This window comes from Vanessa cardui, chromosome 7 (assembly GCF_905220365.1).
Source record: "Vanessa cardui chromosome 7, ilVanCard2.1, whole genome shotgun sequence".
Classification (NCBI taxonomy): Eukaryota; Metazoa; Arthropoda; class Insecta; order Lepidoptera; family Nymphalidae; genus Vanessa; species Vanessa cardui.
The window spans coordinates 5,706,407-5,719,836 of NC_061129.1; the positions used below are offsets into that span (position 1 = coordinate 5,706,407).

A 13,430-nucleotide genomic window follows, 5' to 3' on the forward strand; every position below is an offset into this window, starting at 1 on the left:
CTCGCAGCAGGCGGCCGACGCGGGTCGCTCTCGCCCACTCGCTGCGCTCTGTGCATCGCGGATTGCGCTCGCGATACCGCCACCAGGTACATGACGGGCCGTTGTACTCCCATAGTGCTCCCTGTCCATTGGACCACTTTTGTATTTGCACTTTTCATTCATCATATCACTAATTCACGGGACTTGCTAATATTTCGGTTGGACTCGTACCCCATGTGTTGTTAGGAATGGTGGATCGGTTCTTTTAAAAAGGGAAGCAAAAGCTCACTTTTTAAAGTACTGGTAAGAATACACGTGTTATTAATTATTAAAAAATATAAATATAAAACATGATAATCTTTAATGTTGTACTCATAAACGACGCTTTTACTTTTATAACAGAAAGTTATATTCAAATCAGGTGTGTATTGATTACTAGACAAAAGGTAATAACGTAAATTTTTTTGCGAGAAATGGTGTAATACAACATATATACTACATATCTTTATAACGTATATAATAAAAAAACATGTTATATTTTATCTCATAGAAGATGTCATGAGAGAAAAGAGCAATAGATACTGGCTTTACGCCAAATACCGACCGCGCGCATCTACATTAAGAAAATAGTTTAGAAAATTGGGAATATATTGTAAAGACATATTTAAATATCTACCGAGTCATACCCATAAGATAGCGATTCATAGTTTATCTGCAAGACGTACGCAAAATGCTTAATTTACAAAGATCGTGTCTCAACAAGTAACGTAGGCCTTAATATATTTATGTAACATTTTCTGTTACAGTGTTCCATAAGAAGTAATTCTCGAATCTAATAAAATAGGGAATTTACGGAGACATTACACTTGGATGGGTAACATTTGTATTACATAAAAATAAGTGATTTTATGAATTGTTCTTTATTAATGCAACTGACGAATAAATGTATAGAGCTTTAATGTATTTGAGCAATCATAATCAGAGCAATTCTACGCCGTTCGTCATACGATTTTGATCGATATTTGGCAGCATCATCACACGCCCATTCATTTACCTCTTAATTTACACAGCTAATACCTGTGACCACGTGGAGTCTTATTCGATCGTATTATAATATAGAAATACGTATGTTATAATTATTATTATTTACTCCAAAGAGGTTTTAATTAGTGAGTAAATTGTCGCGTTACAAAATCGTCATCCAAATAAAGAATACCATTTGTAATATTCGTTTAAGTTAAAAATATTTAATTAAAATAGGATTACAGTATTTTTCTTAATTTAATCTCTTTTATGAATGTTAGAATCAATGAATATAAAGCATTCCATCTCATATTTTAGATAAAGAGCATTTTCATTTAAAATATCATATTATTATATAATGTAGTTTCACGTTTTGATAATTTTAACAATCTATATATCAAATAAGGGTGTTACTTTTTAAGTTGTGTAAACAATGAATTATGGTATTAGTTCTGTGTTGTAAATATTGCGTCTTAAAAAATATTTTAGATACAGCTCGCAGCGCAGTAGCTCTTGCGGCGTATTCGATAGCTGCAAACTATATTTGTTTATTTGTAATAATAAAATACACTCATAGTAATTATTTTAGGCCTACTTATATTTATATGTCATGTTTTTTTCAGTATTAATAAGTGAATTTCAAGTCATAGGTTACCCTAAATTATATGTATGGATAAACATAATTTTTTGAAATACACTTTATTTAAAAATAACTGTCAGAACTCATTTATTTACATAAATATATAATACCTTACATAGAAGATCATCAATTTATAGTTAGGATCAATCGAAAGGCTTTAAGTATAGAAATTTTATTACACAGTAGCCACAAATCGCAGTTAAAGAAATTTACTGTGTATATTTTCATTGCCAAAAAGTTACAGGTTATTTATTTACATTCCCGTAGCTTTTGTTTTATTCGAAATAACAATTGAAACTCGTATTTCAAACGATGACATTTTTATCCACTTATAAAGGAATTGTTTCAATAAAAACACCTCCCTGTGCCGCGGCAAGCCTGGCACCAGAGAACCACTGATTCTCATAAAACGTAACTCAATCGGTGATCGTGTGTTTTAATAGTCCAACTAAAACAAACAATCTGATATTTCCCCTACGCTTTCGTAATTTCCGTGTTGCCTTTGTTTAGTTACAACAATCTTCAACGCCGTGGTCGCGTTAAGTTCAAAATGGCCTTTTCACACGAAGCTTTAGTTAGTTTACAGATTTGGGGAAACGTTCCTCGGTTCGGAATATATATATTGCTTCGATTTTCCAATTACAGTCAAGCTCAGCTACCGCGGAAACACGTTTTGCAATAAGTCGACGTAACTGCGCTAAAGAAGTAAGAAAAAGGCATAACTATTTACATCGAGCTTTAGCGAACAAGTCATAACATTTCTGAACTTTGGGGCCCGGAAAACTAATAGGAACTGCAAATTGTCTTTTCAGCTGGAATCTCGCTGACGTTTGGGGCAATTTGTGAGTTATCCCCAAGAGATGCAATTTCCTCTTTCCGCCTAATTGCTCTCAAGGCTTTCTGAGCTAGTTAGAACTCTTGGCCACTGGCTTGTCGATGTCGCCGCGGTTAGCCTATTGAAGATTATCGACTTGATCTTAATTCACTTGATCCAAGTTATCTAATTAATGTCAAATGCAAAGTTACGAAAAAGCTAGTAGAGTTGTAAAAGTTTTATTTTATTATTTAAAGATATATAGTTTTATTGAAATATCATAGCCACGTGGATACATACATTACTAACGTTTTTATCATATTTTTAAAGTGACGTTTATTTTAATTAATTAAACTAAAGCCTTATTTATTATATGGATATTATATTTTCCATTTCATTTTCATAGCGGTCCACAATATAATCCGTATTTAATATGCTCAATATGTCATTCGTTTTTAAGCCAACTTAACTTTTACGAATTTTAAGTCGAATCGTATATGTATTAATATAATTCAATTATTTATTACGATTTATGCATTACAATAATTTATATAAAATGCAGCCTATTTTAGTTTCTTGCTATTATTCAGACTTAGTATTGATACATTAAACTTGCATATGAATTGACACAAATTAAAATTTATTTTTTATATCAGTATTTATTTTAATATATATCTCACAAAGTAAATTTGTCTGTTTTTCGCTGGAAAATTATGGAAGCATTTGATGATTTTTAGTATGAAGCAAGCTTGAACTCCAAGGTAAACATAGATTTTTTCGGTTGATGACCAATCTCCTTAAATTATTAACTAGTAATTTCATATTCCTTATTCAAAATGGTAACAATCATGTAGATTAAAAATGTGTCGGTATTCCTTTCACCGGATCTTTCCAGACCTAGTTTGAATCTGTTTGAAATTATTAGTAGATTAAACGTTATCCATCAATAAGTAAGGACAATGTTTAGATATTGATTACTATAAAATCTCGTTTCATTTAAATTAACTTAGAATTTATATGAGTTGATAAAATTGAATGAGATTAGTTTCATTTAAAATTTTATTTGTATTATTTCCCACATTTGGCAATAAGTCTTATGATTTTTTAATCAGCTTCGATAGTAATGATAACAACGAATCTACTGAATAATCCACTGGTAATAATTATATAATTAACGTAAATAATTATTTTATCAAACTTACTTTTTTATATTTAGTTACTATGTATTATGTTTGTTAACGTGATGAGCGTAAAAAATATTGCAAGAGACATCGGACTGTACGGGTATGGCTTTTAATAAATATCTTTTTAAAAATATTTTGTTAATTGAAAGGGATTCCAAACTAAACATTTATAATAGTCCAATAAGATGAAAATTTAAAGCTAAGTCAAATGTATCATTTTACGTCATATTTTATTCCAAACCATTACATAGCGGTAATACAACTTAAAACAAAAATAATAATTGTGTCAAGATATTTTTAGTGTAAGTTGATTTTAAATTTTGAATTAATAATGAAAATTTTAAATTAACAATATTTTTTTCAATTCATATAGGTATATGTATGTTTATTTTTAGTAGTTCAAACACTTTGACCTCGGAGAAATTGTACAAAAGTACTTTTAAAACATATAAAACCCTGACTTGTGGGTCCAATGGTGACAGGAGGTTTATTTCACGCCATGAGAGTCGGAATTGCGATACGATGTGGAAATGCTTCTAGTATTTTTGTCACCAGTCCTTGCGGTTATGATTTATAAAGGGTCCTTTAATTTTGATTTATTACAATAATAAGTAGCCCGACTTCAAACGGGTGCTATTTATTAATATAGAAAAGGAGAAAAGTATTTAGAAAGAAAATAATTAATATGTTTATTTATTTACTAAAGTTTATTTTATAAATAAGAAATATTAATAATAATGTTATTGTCAGACATATAACAAAATGTGTCTATTGCTATTTAATTCGACTGTGCAGTTTTCTAGTGAACGGTTTTATCGATGCACATGTCTCATTTGTATATTTTATGTTTATATATTATAAAGTATTTATTCGAAATCTATTATAAATCTTAAAGTTAACTAAGACCTGAAATCACAATGAAATTTTGGTATCAGTGTACTGTAGAAGATAGACACATGCTGTTGTAGATTTTTGTGTGCGCCTTTTTAAAACCTACAATTTTCTAGTACATTGTTTTGGTATATATACTTTAATTAAGTCACCGTCAGTCATGTAAGCGTACATTCAATAAAACTTATATTAGTTTAGTCATTTTGAAAACCGTATCAAAATCCGTTGAGTATTTTAGAAGCTAATTTCTTGCCATTTCTTCTTGCTGGCTGTTTTCCGAAACCGTGGTAGTGTTTAAATATTGACGATTCAAAAAGGCTTCATTGTGAAGTTTACTTAAATAAAATTGATTCGATTTGATTTTATTAGAAGAAAGGTAGAGACAGAAAAAGAAAGCGACTGTTTTATACTATTTATAGAGTTATAGTTTTGTTATCGATTATCGGCTATCATACGATGATACGAATGATAAAATTAAATTTAGTTACATTAACTTTTTTTTAGCTTATGTTATTTGACATATAACAATTCGAATTTCGAATACGGTTGTTATTATTTTAGACACATTGCCAACCCTGTTATACATGCCCGCACTTTCCTTGGGGTTCGTGACACCCTGCGTGAGTAACGCTCTAAGATATATTTGTTTCCAACGGAAGTCGAGATGGCCTAGTAGATAGAAGAATAGGGGCAAGAACCTTGCGCTAATTTCGAGTTAAAAATATTTATCTTCTTCTCAACTAAGAAAAAAAAACGGCAAGGCAGAAGTCGAAACATTTTATAGTATTGTTCGTAAATATATGTAATAATTGATTAAACTTGATGATTCATTGATTGATGATTAAGAATTTGTATTTTCATTTTTAAAATATTCCCAATAAAATGAATTCCAATAGAAATCACTGCTATTGATTTCGGGATATTTACCATGTTTTTTATTTTTGTTCGGTGGAGCTCGATATTTCATTTCAATAACTTTAATAATAAAAATAACCATGTTAATTTAAGATGTCACCGTATTATTAAAATCTATAGTATAGATCTTGCACGTCGGTTTGAAAATGGTATTGAACGTTTTCCAAAAGTGATTTTACTTGTATTTTCTTACGCACTTTCTTGGGATTGGTTTTGCTTGTGTTTCGAATCCTTACCACCTTATGAGTTGCCATATTATGGGTCATATTAAGGGTCAATGAGGCACTAAGGTGCTGATGGTGTTTACAAAAGCGCTTAACACCAAAAAACCCTTAGACGAAGGCTCTTATGACACCCAAGGGTTGAGACGGGCGACTTTAGTCAACAGCAAAAACACACAATTTTCAGAATATATTAAAATATAATCTTATCCTGGCAAATTTACCGTGTTTTTAATATTTACTAGAAAAATACAAGAGAACAACTGATTGTCCAGTAAACAATATTCTCCAAAACATATATTTAAGTAACTTCAGTACTCACTGTAATAATTAAATGATTGTAGGGCGGTGCGGTAGTATTCAGTCAATATTTTATTAAGATCGATTGAATGTTTCAAAAATAGAAACTTAAATCTAATGTACATCTAGCATATAATATAAATGAAATGCGGGTAAAACCGGGGCAAAGTCAGTATCAATTATGTCGCGCTTGACCGCAATGTTTGTTTTACAAAAAAATGCAGTCCGTTCTATCACATTATTTAAAAGATTCGTAAAAATCAATTGAAAACTGTTTAGATTAAAATTGTTGCTGAATATCGAGGGTATTATCGTGGATTTCAATATATATTTTAGACGAAATTGCCATCGTCACGTCCGCATCTTTACGGGAGCGTGTTCAGCGTTAAAATAGAGAATCCTTATTGATTTCCGATACTATCAAGAAAAAAATAAATAGAATCAGGATACTGGGTATGAAATGTTAAATTTCGGTTCGGGGGTGAGCAGTCACTGCTATAATTAGATTCCTTTTTGCGAATTATTATCGTTTCTTTCCATGCCATGTGGCGTTGGGGGTTTTAATAACGTTTCAAAAGTTCACGGTCTTTGTTATTTATGTTATTGTTACACATCTTATTTATACTTCCGAACTTATACAGTGTTAGACCTAAAAGCTAGAATCTAGTATTTGTCGTTACATTGAAAGATACTTAACAAAACAATCTATTATCGAGAGTTTTGTTAGTAGTCGTTCAAAAGTTTCGCCATCCATTTCCTAGACTCATTTAGATCCCGACGAAATTCCAACTCATCAATCGATACGACTTTAGAAGTAGATAGTTGGAAAATAGTAACTACTGAGTTTCTTGCCGGTTCTTCTCGGTAGAATCTACTTCCCGAACCGGTTGTAGCTTCACTTAAAATAGTTGTTAAATGACGATTCAAAAGTGCTTGTAAAGTATATTTTGATAATGACTTTAATCAAAATTAACTTCATAGATTGTATATATATTGTTTGCTACGTTTAAGTAAAGTATATATATAAAAAAAAAACTTTTTTTGTTACAGATGCCGAATGCTTGAAAGGCGTAGAGGTCAAGAGAAAAGTTATCGCATTAAGACTTTAAACATTACTAATACTAGTGCTAAACAAGTGCTATTAAATCGTATGTAATTGTCGTTCAAGTGCCTCGCCAGTATATCACAGAATATTCATCAACTTAACACAAGTGTATTTTTTATAAGTGCGGTATTAAATATATATTTGAGAATAGATATTGGTCAGAGCAGCACAGTGTATATGAACAAGACAGAACAACATACAACGATGTTATAAAGGTAAGTTAACTTCATATTTTCTTTTAATTTATCAAATACGTATTAGAAATCGAAAGTATATTTAAAGGCCGGCAACGTACTCGCAAACCCCTTCGTATTATAGATATCGATGGGCGGTGTTAGTCTCTTTCCATCAGGTGAACATACTGGCCGCCGCCGTCAATTCCATAAAAAAAAAAAAAAAACAAAATAAAAATTCAGAATAAATTAAAAATAAATATTTATGAATAGAGTCTATATCGCGGAACCTTTTTTGATACATTTGTTATGCTTACTTATTTTTATAATTTTAATTTTTCTATAAATTTCATTTAAGTACTTAAATAATTAATGAATTTATTTAATCATCGTTATGTCACAACTTTAGTTTTATAACTAAATTAAGTTTTTGTGACTGACAATAATCACGTTACGTTCCCTCTGACTAAAATGAAAAACTTAAAGATATTTAAGATTTAACGAAATAGCAGGATGCGGAATGCTCTCCGCTCTTACCAACCGCGCTATTCTTTAAGAACTTCCCTTTGTATCTCACTCGTGAAATGTTGAAAACCGACTTACAGTGACACGCTGTTTCGACGCGTGTGTCCTTTGTACGTTGTAATTGCTATAGTCAGTCGCATAACACTTTCTGACATTTCACTATCGTGATCTGTAATGAGTTTCGAGTTTTATTTCTGAAGAATTATTCTATATCTCTGACATCATGTAAAGAAGTAGGTTTTTAATCTATTTTCATACAGTAATAAAATAATATGTTATAATTTGTAATATAAATAAAAAAAAAAACGGATATGTGGTAATCCTGTTGGAACGAAGATGATTATATACCATATTAAATTGTATTTATAAAATAATAGATACATTGGAATACATTTACAACTTTTTAAGAATTTGTAAATAGCAAGATTTAAAAAAAAAACCGCAAGAGTTGACACTAAAAAGGAATGTAAAATATTAATTGAACAGTATATGATGATTTAAGAAAGAGACAGTATAAGAGTAAGGACGATCTTTGGGGAGGGTGTCATAAAGCTTTTAGCGCACTCTGCTGTAGGTAAGCCGCGTTAAAGAAGTTTATTCCGAAAACATTTGAACAGAGATGGTGATATCAGGTATTAGAAGTCAGTGTAAGAAGTTAAGCGAGAAAGCCAATTACGTCAAATTTGGTTGTTAACAATCCTTGAGGCTAGATAGATAATATCGATACTGCTTATTTGACAAGTTTACATCGCAGAGTAAATGCACAGGTTGAACCCTAACGATTGGTAAATAAACTAGTTGTCAACCCGACTTCGAAAGGGTAAAATTGACAAAGTTACCCCTATCCCTTGAAATTTACAAAAGTACTTTTTTAATGAGCGTCTAAGCTGTAAAAGGAGTACCTTTACAAAATTCTAATTCAATTGGCCCAATCGTTTCAGAGGTCTGGCTTACATATACACACGATATTTTACACATATGTATGTGTTTAACTTAAAATATTGAAAATAATTGTATAATTTATTTTATTCGTTTAATTCAGACATCTTTGAATACAATTAATAACGGTCAGTTGATAAAATTCGTAGGGCATTTTTTTGTTTTAAGAACTCTTGTCGACCATTCGAGCTATGAACATAAACTTTTCAATAATTTCAATGGTATTCGTCTTACATAACGTAAACAGTGTCTCTTCCTCGATTGTCTGATGTATCGCATTAATATTAAAGTCCTCTATTAATACTCTGGCGTCACTCCAACCGTCGCGACATTTGCCGTGGCCTTCGCGGATGTTAATTATATTAATTTTGTCACTGTTTACATATGTCACGAGCAGTTATTACGTCTTATTAACGACTGGCGACGCGCCCCGGCTTCGCCCGGATGCAATACTGATAATAAATATACTAACGATTTTTTTTACTAACGACGTCACATTAGAAACATAAGCATATTTAACTATTTTATTTAAACCAGAAGTTTCAACATTGTAATTATCATATTAATAACATAAAAAGGACGATTTATTATACAAACTTCTAGTATATTTTTTTTCCCATTTAACACGCTTAGGGGAAATCAATTTTAAATTTTCTGAATACTAAACAGTAATAAATATTTTTTCAATAAAATCGAGTTATTTACCTCTAATACTAGTTAACAGGTTGGCAAGAAAACACTTAACGTTGTACAAACAAAATACTCCAAGCACATTGTTTAAAGTTTTTTTACTTTTTTAGTAAACATAACCCTATTAGTGTCGTACTATATTTTATTCAGTAAAGCGTAAAACATAAATTATACCATGGAATCGTAAATATAAAACCTTATTCAGTTGAACCTCATTATACAAATACACAAGTGTAATTAAGCCGATGGATCAGTTACATCGGCATCGCGATCATCCGCGATCAGGCAATTTCGATAACGCTTGTTAATAGTGAGTAAGATTCACGGAAGAAAACTGCAGTTAATTACCTATTTGATTGCATCTGATGGGACGGCCAATTGCTCATATTGTTGTACTGATCTTAAAGCTGCTTTTACACCAAATGAAATACAGAAAATCTGGCAAAAATAACTATCAAAGATAGGTTCTCAATTATTTAGCACTTAAGACTATAAGTCAGAAGATTAAAATAAAATCAATTATTAAGTGGAAAATTAAATAATTCACAATTATGAAATGGATTTTGGTATTTAAATCTGAGTAGTTTCGGCCAAGATAGTCATTTACGACCGGGAAACCACTGCGCTATTGACATTTTAGTGCATAAATGTGGGAAAACTGACCTGCACTTCGTATTTATACATAATCCTAATGGATGGAAAATACGATTCGACCGCAAAAATTTCAGGCTTACGACTAACGGCTTTACGAGGTATAGACATAAATCCTAAAATTCCAAAATCGAGCTACTATTACGTAAAATATCTCCTATTCGAATAATAACAGTTATCTATCGATTTCTTAATCCGTTTGTATTTATAAAACGTATTTTAATTTTTTTGTATAAAGTTGACTGCTTCACAGTTTAGTCATAAGTCAAGAATTTATTTTGCAGAGCATTATGAAATTATAATACACGACCTCCGTGGTTGAATGGTGTGTACGCCGGCTTTCATGGGTACGCCACTTCGAGGTCCCGGGTTCTATTCCCGGCGGAGTCGATGTAGATTATCATTAATTTTCTATGTTGACTTGGGTCTGAGAGTTTGTGGTACCGTCGTTACTTCTGATCTTCCATAACACAAGTGCTTTAGCTACTTTCATTGGGATCAGTGATGTTTTTTCAAAATATTATCTGTATTATCTGAATTAATTGATTCGTTTTAATTACGCCCGAAACATGTAATTTGGTAGGTCATGTGATGCTCAGGAATCAAGTTTGAGCCTGTAGTAGTCCAAGATTGTGCATAGGACATTTGAGACGTCACACTTGAAATCATTAAGCAAATTTGTATGTCATTGCTATTAATTGCATCGATTACATTGGGTCGTATAGAATTGAGTCTGGGGATACACAGAGGACAAGTGCAATATATTTAACTCAGACGGGAATTGATCTAACGACCTCAGAAGCTGAAGGTAGTTGCAGTGACCGCTGTGCTAAATTATCGTCATTAATCGTTGGTAAACTGCAGTAATTCTGATAGAATTCGATTGCTAATATTGATTGCCGAGAAGTCACCAGGTGCTAACTAGAACAAATGTTCGTCATTAGGCAATACTCTCGTTTAATTAATTGCTACAATTAACGTTGAATATGTTTAATTGAAATAAGGAATGGGATCTAAAGTTATTAATAGTCTTCGAAAACTTTTATGTTTTTTTTTTAATGTCATAATTTGCTGAGTACTATTAAGTTAAAATCGCATAAGCGTACGTCATGAAAATGATTTTTTATATCGAAATTAATATCACATAAAACGTTCATTATATCCTTCACCTAACTGCATTATATCCTGTTCTTATAGCGTTTGTACAAAGTAATGTTTCACTAAAAAAATGTGAAAATTATAATGAAGTACCATCAAACAAATATTATCCTATTACTTTAACTACTGCTACATTCAATTTACATAAAAAAAATTCGGAAAGAATCAAATTTTCGGATACCTCATAAACAGTTTTCCGATAGACAGTACGAGCGGTACTGTCATACCAATATCGTTGAAGTATATGACATCGTGTCGACAATTTAATCGCTGGTAAATGCCGGCAATTCGGTCATGGATGCGATGCGAACATTGACGAACGAGAAATCAACAGTTCGCGTTAAAACCGATATAAAACATTCGCTCTTTATACTGATTAATAAATTAACCAATAAACATTAACTGATTTCATTTTATTTATTCATCTTTGTCGCTCTTTATTGCACTATTTTTAATATGTTAAAGATTTTATTTACAATTAATCTTGTTATATTCTCAATTGGAGATTGCTTGCATAAACGAGTACGTGTAATATCCAAAAAGCTACAATCCACATATTTATATTGCCTTTTTATTTAAAGAAAAATTAAAAAACTACAGAATATTTTAAACGAAATGTCACAGACAAAAAAACCCAAAGTGACAATAGTCACTTTAACAGCTTGAAATATGTATTTACATATACTGTCTAATTTGTTAATGACAATGATTATATGTTATATAATATGTTGATCGATGTGCACATGTGTTGCCAAGCTGTGATCTGAGATCTAACTATCATATAATACTTCTCTGAATTTTTGTTTTTGAAAATCGAGAATATAACTCGAGCAATAGGAAAATATTGGTTGGCAAACCACCTAACATAATTATGATTTTGTCATCATCATCGTATCCCAAACTGCAACGTTAAATAAAGAAAAACAAATGAGCTTTGTAATGCTAGACTATTTTTTTTAAGGTTAATTCACCGGTTGTTCACGTGATGCTATATAAATATAAATGGTTCAAACTTTCTATTATGGCAAGTCCCTAGATCCCATACATTATATTTTGACAATAATTATCGTTTTTCAGATAGTAAAGATAAATACTTATGTTTATTATGTTAGCACCTCGTAAGCTGTCATCGTTATTGTTTAAACATACAATTTGTAAACATTTAATTATGATTATATTGTGTACTACTAATAAATAAAATTGATAAGTGGAACATCATTGAGAATACCTTGGTCTTGGCACCGATTCCTGTAATAAAAACACTGAATAAAAATGCAATTCAGTTATTTCTTTACTATTTAGTGCATTTTTTATAACCTTAGATTTTATCTTTGAAACGGATTTAATTTTTCAAAAGATTTACGTTGCTTATGTATGAAAGTTTATGATTCATTAAAAATTTACAAACTCGTAAACAACATATAAAAGCGAAAGTTGTTTGGCGCTATTATTGTAGTAACCTGGCAGACTCTTTTATCAATTAGGGTATGTTTACATCGTTGACTTATGTATAGAAAAATATACGCCTTTTATTTGCAGATGCATTAATTCTACTACATTAATATATTTATATAAACAGAAAGGAAAATATCAGCTTGTAAATGTCCTTTTTAAGGAGAAGTTTTGGATTTTGCAGACAAATATATACATACCTGTATAAGGGTATTTAGAGTCGAGATGGCCCAGTGGTTAGAACGCGTGCATCTTAACCGATGATTGCGGGTTCAAACCCAGGCAAGCACCGCTGTTTCATATGCTTAATTTGTCTTTATAATTCATCACGTGCTCAGCGGTGAAGGAAAACATCGTGAGGAAACCTGTATGTGACAAATTTCATAGAAATTCTACCACATGTGTATTCCACCAACCCGCATTGGAACAGCGTGGTGGAATATGTTCCAAATCTTCTCCTCAAAGGGAGAGGCCTTTAGCCCTGCAGTGGGAATTTACAGGCTGTTGTTGTTGTTGTATATAAGGGTATTACTGATACACGCAAGTCTACCAATTGCTAAGATTTTTATTCTCAAATTAGGCATACGACGGTTAAGTAGTGTTTGTCTGGGTTTGAACCCGCAACACTGGCCTGAGATCACGTTTTCTAACCCCAGCTCGCTTTTTATAACATAAATGTTGCTACGGAAGTTGTTTTGTGTGGAAATAACGGTAAGGGCTTCAATCAAAAACAGGAAATTAAACATAATTTCTATTATATACGTCGCTAT

At 31.4% G+C, this 13,430-nt stretch overlaps 1 protein-coding gene across 3 annotated transcripts in view; it reads left to right on the forward strand.

The window, feature by feature from the left end:
• The first annotated feature begins 4 nt into the window (after positions 1 to 4).
• The window catches only part of LOC124531268 (inactive dipeptidyl peptidase 10), a 121,585-nt gene continuing 108,159 nt past the window's right edge, over positions 5 to 13,430 (forward strand). For 2 of the 3 annotated variants that reach the window (XM_047105777.1, XM_047105779.1), the window contains exons 1-2: positions 18 to 282; positions 7,018 to 7,287. The gene's annotated coding sequence lies outside the window, so the exon portion shown is untranslated. Of the gene's footprint in view, positions 283 to 7,017; positions 7,288 to 13,430 lie in introns of all 3 variants that reach the window. The other variant, XM_047105778.1, reaches the window with a different exon arrangement.